This window comes from Anomaloglossus baeobatrachus, chromosome 6 (genome assembly GCF_048569485.1).
Source record: "Anomaloglossus baeobatrachus isolate aAnoBae1 chromosome 6, aAnoBae1.hap1, whole genome shotgun sequence".
NCBI lineage: Eukaryota > Metazoa > Chordata > Amphibia > Anura > Aromobatidae > Anomaloglossus > Anomaloglossus baeobatrachus.
Window position 1 is genome coordinate 123,649,862 of NC_134358.1, and position 14,232 is coordinate 123,664,093.

Below are 14,232 nucleotides of genomic sequence, written 5' to 3' on the forward strand. Positions count from 1 at the left end.
AGAAGGTGGAGGACACAGCTGCCTAATTGACATGATAATACCCATTTACATCAATTATAAATTAGGTAGTTTATATCTGCAGATACTTTTGTTGCATGTAAACATTACAGATTGAGCAGTTAACAATAAAAGGCAAAGGGCTAAATCTGAATTTAACAATAATTAAAAAAAAATGTCTATTAACTTGATTGAATCTAAGCATCTGTTCAGGGTTTAATATAAATGATATAAATATTAATCGAGAGGTTATAGGCGCCTTCCTTTTATAAACATTGCTATAGCGACATAACAAAAATAGCTATGCCATTAATGCACGTTCAGGGTGTTAGAGGAAACAGTTACGTTTTTGCACAAACTGGGCCACAATCTCTAAAATAAAGTAGCTCGGGATTATAGCTCGCGAGAAAGTTCAGATTGGACAAGGCCCTCCAGTCTGAAAATCAGAATTTCTCACTTTGAAAATGATCATTTACTATAATTCAATTACCGTAGTTCTTATTATTTAATGGGATTGTCTAAGGGGAAAAATGTTTTTTACCCAATTTTCAGGTTCATTTTAAAATAATTAAAGGAGCAATACTCAACACAATGATGCCCTGACATTCCTATTCCGGCACTGCCCAATCCCCTGGTGATTTTTACTTACTGTCGCAGAGATGCTGTCATGCCAATGATTGACTGCAGGGTTCACATGTCCACATTACTATATTGCTGCAGAAGGAAATAGAGACTGTTGGGAGTTTAATCAGTGTCAGTAAAGGACATGATGTATACATTACTTACAAAAAGTAAGGGATATTTTGCTTTCGGGTAAAATTTCAGGATGATCCTAAAATGCCCTCTTCCTTTAAACTTTTGGATGCACATGTCTAACTGTTCAATGTTTCTGTACTTTTTGCAAATGTTGTTCTCTAACAAGGAGCTTAATGCGAAAAGTCACAACAGGTGCTTGATAAACAGTGCTCCTCATCATGCTGTTGACATTTTGACATCAAGAGACCAAGACGATACCTAATAATTGATAAGCAGTACGAGACTTCAAGCAGGATGTTCTCAGACAGAAGTATATACTGAGGTTAGAGTTTCACTGAGTGTCATCAGCAGGTTGCAACAGAGATAGAGAAAGACTGGAGGAGTCAAAGAAAGGCATAGAAGTGGATGTCATTTGTCCACATCCCACAATGCCATTTGGCACAGGATGATAAATGCCACACAACTCCAGGCACATTTAAGGGAGGTGAGAGACACCCAAGACCAATCACATCAAACCAAGTGAAACTGTTTACATAAGCATGGTCTGCAAGCTAAATTACCTGCAATTGTAGCTGACCACACCACAAGACAAAGACATCATCATCTCGCATGGTCCAGAGAGCCTCTATGCTGGATAAAGGACCAGTGGACCTTAGTGCTGCTCATTGATGAAAGGGGATTCCCACTGAGCGGAAATGATGGCCATCAACGATGTTGGAGACATCAATGAGAGCAATATGTATCATCCACTTCTGTCACCAGATGAGCCTTTGGTGGTGATGTTACAGTGTGGGCAGGTGCATTTAGTGAATACAGAACTGCCCTACACTTTGTGAATGGTACAGTGACAATATCCTACTACTTGAATAACATTAATCCAGTCATTGTGCCTTTGCATGAACAACACAGGCCTAATTTTATTTTTTTATGGATGACAAAGTTGCAGTTCATTGATGTCGCTTCATTAGGGAATGGCTGTTAGAGACTGGGGTACCTCAAATGGAGTGGCCTCCACTTTCTCCTTGATGAACGATGAGGTACATGTATGTCATTGGCTGTGTTCTTGTCTTTGACGTGGCTGTTAACCAGTTAGATGCCACTGTCAATCTGACAGCGGGATTTAGCACGTATTGACAGGAAAAGTGTAATTAATCCTGTCCTCAGTGCCCTGTCATGTGATCGTGGGTCACAAAGGAATAGTCATGACAGTCGTGGGTCAACTGATGACCCCCATGTCTATCATTATCATCCTTCTGTTGATGAGATCATTATTTTTGCTATGAAGAGTAATAGTGCTGCACTGCTCTGTATAGTACAGGCGATCAGAAGAGCATAACTTCAAGTCCCCTAAGTGGACTATCAAATACTGTAAAAAGTAAAAGTTGCACAAAAATAGTAAAAAAAGCAAAACAAACAAAAGTTCAAATCACCCCCTTTTGCCACATCACAAATAAAACAATTCTAAAAAATAAAATATACACATATTTTGTATCCCGCATTAAAAAATGGACAATCTATAAAACTATCAAATAAATTAATCTGATTTGTAAATTGCATAATGAGAAAAAAATCAAGATGCCAGGATTAAATTTTTTTGCTTGCAGCAACATTGCAATAAAATGCAATCAAAGGCGATCAAACCATTGTATCTACCCCAAAATGGTATCACTAAAAACGTCAGCTCAGGGCAGAAATATAAGACGTCACACAACCCTCGATCCCGAAAAATGAAAATGTTACATGTCTCAGAAAATTGCAACTGCAAAATTCTTTTTTTTTTTTTAACAATTTTTTTTAACACTTCAATAAAATAAAAACTGTACATGTTTAGTATATATATATATATATATATATATATATATACCCTTTCTGACCTGGGAAATAATATTGCCAGGTCAGTTTTACCATACAGTGATGTCTACTGGCAGCTAAGTCAAACCTCACCATAAGAGGCTCTGGCAACTACCCCGTAGGCACTAAGTAATGCTGCTCCAAGGTAAGCACAGCCTATGGTGGTCCACACCCACGTGCATGACACCAACCATTTCTAGATCTGCAATCTGGTGGTCTTCATTGCTGACTGTATGCATGGAGCTGACTATTTTTTGGTGATTAGCTAGGTACTTTGTACTAAGGTACTGTTGAAGTACTTCTTTTTGACTATCAACTACACTTGCCTTTCTTTTCTGAGACTGCCTGCCTTCCTTGCTGACAAATTTCATTCTACAATAGTAGAGATGAGAGAATATATTCAAGTAGAACTGAATTCTACTTCAATATTTAGAAATATAGCATTTGCCAAATGCAGATTTTTTTTGTAACCTGCATCAAAGCGTATTCAGCAAAATGGCTGTCATTTTTCTGAACCCTAAAAGTCAGAAAGGTTCAAAAGAAAACAAAGAAAAATATGCTTGCCCTATCGTTCACCTTTTCGGCTTCTCCTCTCTGTTAAGGTACCGTCACACAACGAGATCGCTAGCGAGATCGCTGCTGAGTCACGGTTTCTATGACGCAGTAGCGATCCCGTTAGCGATCGCGTTATGTGTGACATCTACCAGCAATCAGGTCCCTGCTGTGAGATCACTAGTCGTTGCAGAATGGTCCAGGCCATTTTCTTCAAAGGCGATGTCCTGCTGGGCAGGACACATCGCTCTGTTTGACACTGTGTGACAGGATCACAGTGACTGCTGAGATTGTTATACTACTGCGACCTTTATCGTTCCTGCATCGTTGGTAAGGTCTGACTGTGTGACATCTCACCAGCGACTTACCAGCGATCCCTATCAGGTTGCATCGTTTTTGGGATCGCTGGTAAGTCGTTGTGTGTGACTGGGCCTTTACCCATTCAGTCCTTGATACATGTTCTTATCATGTGCTGAAGCCTTTAGTTTTCTTTTGCTAAGTTGAGACTTTTGGCTCTAATAAAGCCTGGGAGGGTGCACGGTAACAGCGCATGTTGTGATGACTTCATGACCCTACACACACTTGCGCTGAACCGCCTTGGGGATTTCAACCCTCACGGTGGTTATGAGAAGGATCAGCAAGGACTGGATGGGTAATGGTAAGGAACTAAGGTTCCATAGAAGTGAGGATAAAAATTTATTAATTGATTAACATGTTCATTTATTATGTTCTGTGGTCTAGAGAAACCCTGGAGAATAATATGGGGCAATAAATTTGCAGAGAATAACTTCTTTACTAATTTAATTTCTCAGGAAATCCTTGCAACCAAGTAAATTCAAATGTTGCCTGATCCTCTCATCTCCCTACAATAGCATTGTCAGTTTTGTTGCCTCAAGCAGTTCCCTTCTACAGCTTGTTGGAATATTTACTTTGAACCTCTGCTTGTATGTTAAAGATAGAAACCTGAGTTAAAAACAACTTCCCCACTATCACACAAAATTTTGCTCTAAACTCACCCAGTATCATAGCGGCATCGGACGCTGTTCACACGAAAGATTCAGACACTCCACACTATGGTTTATCTTGGTTTCTGAGTTACTCAAGCTGGATAGGGTGTCAAAAAGCTGTGTACTCATTATTGTCAGGAAAGCCACAGTTAACCTCTGCTAGTCTGCTTATTACCTCTGGGATCACATATTGTTGGAAACCTATCATATTTACTCCCCGCCTTTTTAAGATGGTGGAATATGTCTTCCCACTCCAACTTTAGTTTATTGCTGTGTTTGTGTGCTGTTGTGTCCCACTCCTGCTGGTGATTATATTGCATGCTGCATAGAGTTGTTGAATTCTCTTATCTTGTTGTTTTCTTCTTGCTCTGATTTTCTTTCTTACCTCTTATTGTCTTATACCTTTGTGTGAGCTTGTTTTGACATAGTTTTGGTTGCCCTTGTTTGTCTATCTCTGTGGGTTTAATCACACTCCTGTTATGATTCAGTGACCAAGCAGAATGAAAAAATGCGGAAATCCAAAAAGTAACCAGAGTGGCTGGAACCTTAACGGACTGCAGACCTAATCCCTGACACACAACTAGAAGTAGCCATGGGACAAGCCTACGATGATCTAGTCGCCTCGACACAGCCGGAGAACTAAATATTCTTACAGATAGAAATATAAGAAAAGCTAATTTGCCTTGGAGAAATCCCCAAAAGATATAGATAGCCCCCCACATGTAAAAACTACGGTGATATAGGAAAACACAATACAAAGCTAGAAAACAGATTCAGCAAAGATGAGGCCCAAACTATCTTTATAGGAAAGAGCACTGTCTGCAGCCGTAAAAACCCTAATAAATCTCAGCACGTCTGATATGGAAAGACCCTGAGCCCACATAGGCTCTCCCCCACTATATCAGTACTCTGATGTTACTGGGATCCAAAAACACTAATATAGATGAGGGACTGAATTTAATACCAAGCATGACAAAACACCATACATAGCAGAATCATGGAGCTAAGTATACAGACACTCCCAGTAGGGAATGAGGGAATGATCCAATTCCACCAAGAACTCCACACAGGCAAAATAGTAATCAAGCATTAGTATCAAAACAGAAAAAAACAAGAAAGTGAAAACAATAAGCAGAGGTACAAAGACCAACTTATCTGAGAGGAGTTCTGGTAGAGGGAAGGGCTGGTTTCAGAATGTCCTTAACACACAGGAGATCCATTGTGCACCGGCAAGTAACAGGAGAAAACTGCTCAGTTATATAGGCCCAATCTGAAAGACCTGATTGCCAGTCCTCCACAGGTGTCTGGCTCTCATTCCAGAAGTCAACTGCACCGCCAGCACTGACCACAAGAGGGAGCCTCAAACTTGAAAATGTATTCACAACACTCTCCTGTCCCGGCCCTCCCCTGGGGTAGAGGGGAGGTGATCTAAGATCAGGGCTTGTCAGGAGCAGGGTCAGGAAGGTGGCTCACACATCCTCACCGTAAGAGGTAACTCTGAGATAAGGGATAGCTAGGGTCTCCATAGTCTGAAGGCCAGTCTAGGAGCCCCTGTCCCTGCTCTCCCTGATCATCATGACACCCACTATCTTGTAGAATATAAGCCCGCAAGAGCAGGGCCCTCTCCCTTCTGTATGTCACTATCGGTTTGTTCATTATAATTTATATTTGTGTTATGTAATTAATGGTGCTCTACAATAAAATAAACAATAATACTAATAATAATAATAGTTCCCAGACCCTAGAGAGTAAAAGCGTCACTGAGCCAAAACTTCAAAATATAGGTTCTATTTCTTTATTGGGAATAAAGTTACCATAGTTTGGTCACTGCCTGCTAGAAATCTCTGTTCAACAATAGAAACAGCATTTCAAAAGAATAAAAATTGAAAGAACTTTTGTCATGCCCGTCTCTTGGTGAGGTTAGTGACAGGCTCAGGGTCTCTTTTATCATGAGAAGCCTTACACATTAAACATATTTTTTCTTTTGGAAGTCACAGAGTTAATGTCAGTTTTCCTTGCTAGTTGCAAGCTCATTTACTTTGCTCAGGTGATTACTCTTATGACCACTTCCGGCCTGGATATAAACCCCCTGCTCCCATCAGATGTTGCTGGTTATTCAGTTCAGTCTGGAGCTAGGCCTGGAGCATGTGAGGAGGTGCTTTCTGCTGCTGCTGTCGTCCATGTAGATGTGTATGTGTGTGTTTGTGAATGGAGCCTGTTTTGGTTACTTTCTCCTTTCCGTTTTTCCCCCTCCTTGTACACCTTTGGTTATCCCCTATTGTTGGTAATAGGTGTGAGTGAGTTTTGTTTTTCCCCGGTCTGTCAATCATATCGTTGTGGTCTTGACTTCTGCCCTTGCTCTCCCCCTGGGTGGTGGGTTTCAGTGGGAGTCTTACCATCAGGGACAAGGACAGGAGATAGGGATATGCTGGGGCCCAGACCTCGCTACATTTAAGCATACCTCTGGGTTGATGGATAGCCTTGGATACGCTTAGTCACTCTGGTAACAACTTTCTTCCAAAAATGTATAGTTTATAGTCAATGAATGTTACAGGAAATATTAATAATGAAGAAAATAGTAAAGAAGGAATAATAATTACATATATGTTAAAAACAAGTAATTAATGTTGCAATTTTTTTCACTTTCTAGTAGTATAAAACTCATGTAATATACAAAAAAATAAAAAATATTTAACTAACCACCTGACTGGCCATCTGGTATTGCCTCTTACACATAGGGGTAATTGCCAGTTCCTAAAAAGCATAGATTTATATAAATATATGAACAAATAAGGGTTTTTTAATTTTAAATACCATCTTATTTTGAACGTTTCATTTCTCAATTTCTCTAAAAAGCCAGATCCTAATTTTTTAGCGTATAAGTTAACATTTCATTATACCTCATTAAACACTGTGACTTGGCTTGCATTATAGGATGAAACATCTCTTATTCTCTCTTAATAAGCTGAGATTCAAGATGACACATTTTTAACAATGTATTAACTTCTACTCAAGTGTACAAATCCATGCTGCTTACCAACTGTATGTTAATTATATCTGATCTTTTATTTTCCTCTTCTATTCAGCCCATATCACCCAGTATAAGAAGTGAACTGGAAAATGTTTCATCTCAAGGTTTTACTACTTACTTGTAGTAACAGCCATATATCTTCAGTCCCTTCATAATGTGTTTATTGACCAAGTCACAAGAATACAATTCACATTTTTACAACAAAAGTACACTGTGACATAGCCCAAAAAAATGCCGTGCAATAGTGGCACTCGTCTTTTAAATTATATTTAAAGAGGTTGTCCAATAGCAGCATTTTTCACCAATTCGCAGGTTAGATTACATATGTATGATTGTTTTTGTGTGACTGCTGCCGACATCCCAACCTAAGTAAGAAGAGAGGTTTCAAAGTCCTATGTACGAATGTATTGGTAAAGAGCATGTGCTTCTTTAGACAATGACTAGAGCAGTAGATGGACATGCTCACTACTGATCAGTAATCAGTAAGGATCATACATTTATCATGTACAGTAGATATTCAATTGGGTCCAAAAATACATAGACTGTAACCCAATTTTCCCATGTTAACTGTTTGCTAAATCATATTTAAGATACTTATAACAATGGGGAGCAAGAAAATTGGTGCTTCAGATAATTAACCTGTTTTTGTCGCTGATTCTATATCTGCCTGTATTATTCTTCTATCAGTTTTAGTTAATAAAATGTTATATACATAGTTACATAGGTTGAAAAAAGACCTAGGTCCATCTAGTTCACCCTTCCTACACCAATTATATATTTTGGCACTAAATCATTTATAACCAACAATGTTGTGTGTACTGAGGAAATCATCCAGCCCTTTTTTAAAAGTTGTTATAGTATCTGCCATTGCTACCTCTTGTGGTAGGGCATTCCACAGTCTGACTGCTCTAACTGTAAAGAACCCTTTCCTATTTAACTGCCGAAATTGCCTTTCTTCGACTCACAGTGAGTGCCTCCGGTCCTTAGTATTGTCCTTTGAAGGAATAAGTCATGTGCCAGTCCTTTATATTGACCACACATGTATTTATACATATAAATGAGATCTCCTCTGAGACATATTTTTTTCTAATCTAAACAAACTCAACTTTTTCAACCTCTCCTCATATGGGAGGCCTTCCATTCCTTGTAGTAGTCTAGTTGCCCAACTTTAAAATGACCCTAACTTCTGAATATCCTTTTTAAAATGTGGAGCCCAAAACTGGATCCCATATTCCAGATGTGGCCTTACAAGTGACTTATAGAGGGGTAGCAATATGTTGGGATCCCGGGATCTAATCTCTCTTTTTATTCACCCTAAAATCTTGTTTGCTTTAGCAGCTGCTGCTTGACATTGAGTGTTGCTGCTCAGCTTATTTATAATGAGAATACCCAAGTCCTTTTCCTGTTCTGTAGTCTCGAGTTTACTTCCATTTAATATATACGCAGCTATAGGATTACTCCATCCTAGGTGCATTATTTTGCATTAATCAATAGTAAATCTTATTTGCCAAGTATCTGCCCATTCTGACATCTTATCCACATCATTTTGTAATATTGTACTATCAAGGTCAGTTTTTGAATGCATATGTAAATGCATACAAGTGATCGAACACTAGGACTGATGTCCATTAAAAATGGTTATTTTTGCCTTCTTGGTTATTAAAAAATTTGTTTAAAAGAACTGAGAGTCCTCACTGGTTGATACCTTTTAATGGCTAACTAAAAAGATGGTAATATATAGCAAGCTTTTGAGACTACTCAGGTCTCTTCATCATGCTCAGCATAACACAAAATCTGAAGAGTCACATATTTATACATATGTGACTCTTCAGATTTTAATATATCATATACATTATCTAAAATTTACTCCATCCCCACAGTTTTAAACATCCTTGAAACAATCTACACTTTTTGAAACTACATTATTGCTACAAATTGCCTATAGAAATATTATTACATATTGTGCCCAGAAGGGAGTACACAGAAATTGTGCAACACATTGCAAAATGGAAAACGCGCACCCAAGGTTATGTGATTTCAAATACATAAAAAGACAAGCTGATTTTCATGAGTGTTTCATATCAGAATTTTATGTGTTTGGTCAGTTTTTACCATCAGATACTTTATGGGTATTTGTGATCTGTGACAGATCAAAAACAGACATGTCTCCTGTGATGCTACAACTATGGAGAGCAGGAACACAGGGAGAATGTATTACTCCTAAGTGCAGTTTAGCGCAAGCCCTCTAGGGGTAACTAGCACCAGTACAGGGATGTAATAGAGTGGTCAATAAGCTGAAGGTCAGTGCAGGGATGTCACGTCTGTACAGAGGAGCAAACAAAGCTGGAGTCAGGTGAGAGTCGAGGGTCAGAAGCCAGGTGGTCACATCAAGAGCCAAAGGGAAGCAGAGCCATAGTCAGCGCACAAACCGGAGTCAGAAGACAAGAGAGGACAAGTAAGTATAGAGGAGGGAGCTGAGAGAGAATAACACACAGAGAGAGGGTAGGGAGACAGGGAAGTCAAACAAGATGATACTGACGAAGGTCAGGGAAAGGAATACTGGGTAGCAGGACAAGATCAGAACAAACTCCTGAGAACCAGAAAGTGCACACTGCAAAGCAAGAACTATTACTGACAGCGTTCCGAAAGAAACAGCTCCAAGATAAGCAAACATAACCCCTGGAATGAGGCGCAGCAGAATAGGCTCCTCCCAAATTACCTAACCCCCAGAGGATACCGACAGTAGGAAAACAAACACATACAGTGGCTCTTCAGGAGCAGAGCCATGAGTGAGTTATGACATCTCCTTAATTTTTTGTAGACACTCTGCAAAAAAAAACACATATCAAAGAGCTGCATTGATTATAATTGGTGCATGTTCTATCCTCGAAAAATACAGATAAAACACCTAAGTGAAAAAATGGACATCCGCATAAGGTCAAACACCGAAAATTAGTTATTAGTGATACTTACAGCAAAGATGGGCTGCAGTGTGTACATCGCCCAGACCAAAAACTAATACTCTACCAGGATACAGCTAAACCCCCACTAAGTGGAGGGATCACAGGTGCAGGAGGAGCAAATCACACACACACACTTTCATGGAATGGAGGGGGCGATTGCTTGATGGTAAAACTGCACACTGATGGCTTGCATAGAGCGCTGTTCACATATGTAGATAACACAGTCACAAGCCCGCAGTCTATTAGGTGACGCCCATACTATTAGATCAGGCGGGCTGCCAAGCCGTACCCCACCTCTGTATCATGCAGGGACAGAAACTCAAAAATGCAAGGCCTAACAGAAAGGGGCCTGGCTGTATCCTGTACAAAAAAATGAGGTTTTAGTTGGTATTTATGGCCATAAAACGGAGGCCTACAACCCTCGTCACGGGAACCTCATCGATTAAGAGTTCTGACTCCTACAGACCACTTAGACGCTCCTAATAAACCTGTTAACTGTATTAAAGACAACTGCCTTAAATTGTCACCTGTATAAAAGACTCCTGTCCACAGACTCAATCATTCAGACTCTAACCTCTACAACATGGGCAAAACCAAAGTGCTTTCTAAGGATGTCAGGGACAAGATCATAAGCCTGTAGAAGACTGTAATGGGCTACAAAACCATAAGTAAGTAACTGGGTGAGAAGGAAACAACTGTTGGTGCAATAGTGTAAGAAACTGGAAGAAATACAAAATGACTGTCAGTCGACATCCATTTGGGGCTCCATGCAAAATCTCACCTCGTGGGGTATCCAGGATCATGAGGAAGGTGAGAGCAGCCTAAAACTACATGGGGGAAACTTTTTAATGATCTCAAGGCAGCTGGGACCGCTGTCAACAAGAAAACCATTGGTAACACATTACACCATATTAAATTCCTGCAGTGCCTGCAAAGTCCCACTGCTCAAAAAGGCAGATGTGCAGCCAGCCCATCTGAAGTTTGCCAATGAACACCTGGATGATGCTGAGAGTGTTTGGGAAAAGGTGCTTTGGTCAAATGAGACAAAAATTGAGCATTTTGGCCTTAACTCAACTTGCCGTGTTTGAAGGAAGACAAAGGCTGCCTATGACCCAAAGAACACCATCCCCACTGTCAAGCATGGAGGTGGAAACATTATGTTTTGGGGGTGTTTCTCTGCTAAGGGCACAGGACTACTTCACAGCATCAATGGACCACTGGATGGAGCCATGTAACGTAAAATCCTGAGTGACAACCTCCTTCCCACCGCCAGGACATGAAAAATGGGCCGTGGCTAGGTCTTCAAGCATGACAGTGACCCAAAACATACAGCCAAGGCAACAAACTAGTGGCTCAAAAAAAAAGCACATTAAGGTGATGGAGTGGCCTAGGCAGTCTGCAGAGTTTAATTCTATAGAAAACTTATGGAGGGAGCTGAAGCTCTGAGTTGCCAAGCAACAGCCTCAAAATCTTAATGATTTAGAGATAATCTACAAAGAGGAGTGGAGCAATATTTCTCCTGACGTGTGCGCAAACCTCATCATCAACTACAAAAAAAGTCTGACTGCTGTGCTTGCCAACATGAGTTTTGCCACCAAGTATTAGGTCTTGTTTGCCAGAGGGATCAAATACTTATTTCTCTCTGCAAACTGCAAAATAATTTATATAATTTATACTATGTGATTTTCTGGATTTTATTTTGGATATTCTCTCTCTGTGTTAAAATAACCTACCCTTAAAATTATAGACTGTTCATGTCTTTGTCAGTGGCCAAACTTACAAAATCAGCAAGAGATCAAATAATTATTTCCTTCACTGTAAGTATATTCAGGAATTTGTGGTAATTCAAAGGCAGCAACTAGAATATTACTTGGGATGTTGAGGTTAGAAAAGATTTTCTTGTATAAGCTTAAAAAAAAGGCACATCAGAGGAAAACTCTTTTATATGTATAAATACATGTGTGGTCAATACAAAGGAGTAGGACATGACTTATTCCTTCCAAAGACTTTCCAAAAAAACAGAAAACATTCATTATGTAGGAAAAACAATTCTGGCATCAAAATACTAAATTCTAAAAGGAAAAGGAAAGGGTTCTTTATAGTTAGAGCAGTCAGACTGTGGAATGCCGACCACAAGAGGTCTTGATGGCAGATAATATATCAGCATTTAAATTATCACAGGATGATTTTCTTATTTCAAATGAAATTGTGTGTTGTAATAATCTAGCAATAGAGAATGTATAACTAATGGAATAAGGTTGAACTTGATGGACCTGTATTTTATTTTAACCTATAAAGCTATGTAACTATATATTAGGCAGCTTGTTAGCTCATCCCATAATACATTATAATGTTTAAAATAAACCATTATTCTGGCTATATATGCAAAGATCAAGTAAATGCTTCATAAATATAAAATATTACACGCTCTCTTTATTCCATATACATATACAGTATATGTTCTCTCATAAAAAGTGTGCAACGTACTCTTTTCAGATGACTTCTACTATTTGTTTATTTTTAAGCTGCTACATTAATATGTGGTACAGGCTTAATGAATTAAATTGTTATCCTACAACAGTGTTATCATGATTGCACAAAACAGTTCTATCATTATATGATTCATTTTATGAGTAATTCAAGGCCACTGAGATATGACTAACCGGAGCTCTGAATAGTATTACTGTATATTGTTTTGAAATGGATCTGTACCACAAATTGCTTACAGATTATATTCTTGTATTGAAAAATATATTACCGTTTAAAAAAACTGAAAACTTACAAGATAGTGATCAAGGGTTGAGATGAGCGGACACCTAGATGTTTGGTTTGGCAGGTTCAGCTGGACTTTAGATAAGCGCACGCTCACATGAGCATTTCACTCTCATGAGTGCAATGTGATAATATCTTGCATTGCACTCAGCCCAATATAAGATAATACTGCAGCTCACATCTGAGTAAAAAATTGCAGCATGCTGTGATTGTCAGTGAGAGACATGTCACTCGCACCCATACAAATCTATGGGTGCGAGTGAAACACCGGACTTCACTTGGATGACATCCAAGTGCAGTGCGATAATCGCATCAGCTGACAATGGAGGAGATGGGGAGATTAATCCCTCCCTCTCCTCCACAGCTGTGATCCGATCGTAGGATCAGATCACAGTTGCATGACCCTTGGCTCACACTGGCAGCACAGCAAGAGCCAAGGGTCATTAGCATATCGTATCTGGTGCATCAGATGCCATACGCTAGTGTGACTTCAGCCTAAAGTTCAGTTCTGGATCCAACTTTAATTGAACTCAATGATTGGGCAGTTCGGGCCAGCCATAAACAGATCACTTCCAGGAGAGGGAAGGAAGAGTTTTTTCAGATTTTTTTTTTGTTTGTTTGTACACATTACATCCAATAACGGTAATTTTACCCCCATTGAGAGCCATTCCAACACTGCAAGCAGTTTGCACTGAGCCAAGCACTGAGCGTACCAGTGCACAATGCTGCTTGCTCTAGTGTTTCACATACATAAAGCTGTGTCGGTATGACCGCCGAACTTTAAAGTTTATAAAAAGAGCTGTGGAAATAAAAGTGCAGATAGGGTAATACCCCAATAACATGGGGTGAGGGGGGGGGAGTAAAAACTCACCAGATGTGGTTGTGCAAGTCACATCTCCTTTACTCGCGTATAATACTCTGATCCAGGCTGCAGCCACCCGATGACAGATAACAGAGAATAGTGGAGAGGGGTGATAATGCGGCGCCAAAAGATCACTTGCAATGTCAGATTAACGTATCTTTATTATTGGCATAGGTCTACGCGTTTCAGGAGCTCTGCTCCCTTCCTCAGGACCGACAAGCATCAAAGAAACATCTCCTCCACCTTGTAATCCTTTAATGTGCTGCACGAATTATAAATGTATGTGAGTTCTGGTCCCCACACACATACTATCTTATATATAATACACATTTTTTAGATATATTTTCGCTCACTCACATCACAATAAATACACATTTTTTATACAGATTTTAATATTTATTTCATGCGATTCTTTGTATATACATATCTTTACATCTTTAT

At 39.4% G+C, this 14,232-nt stretch overlaps 1 protein-coding gene across 1 annotated transcript in view; it reads left to right on the forward strand.

Annotated features, from left to right (window-relative positions):
- CYP7B1 (cytochrome P450 family 7 subfamily B member 1) overlaps positions 1–14,232 on the forward strand; it is a 332,699-nt gene that overhangs the window by 271,168 nt on the left and 47,299 nt on the right. The gene's annotated exons all lie outside the window — the stretch shown is intronic.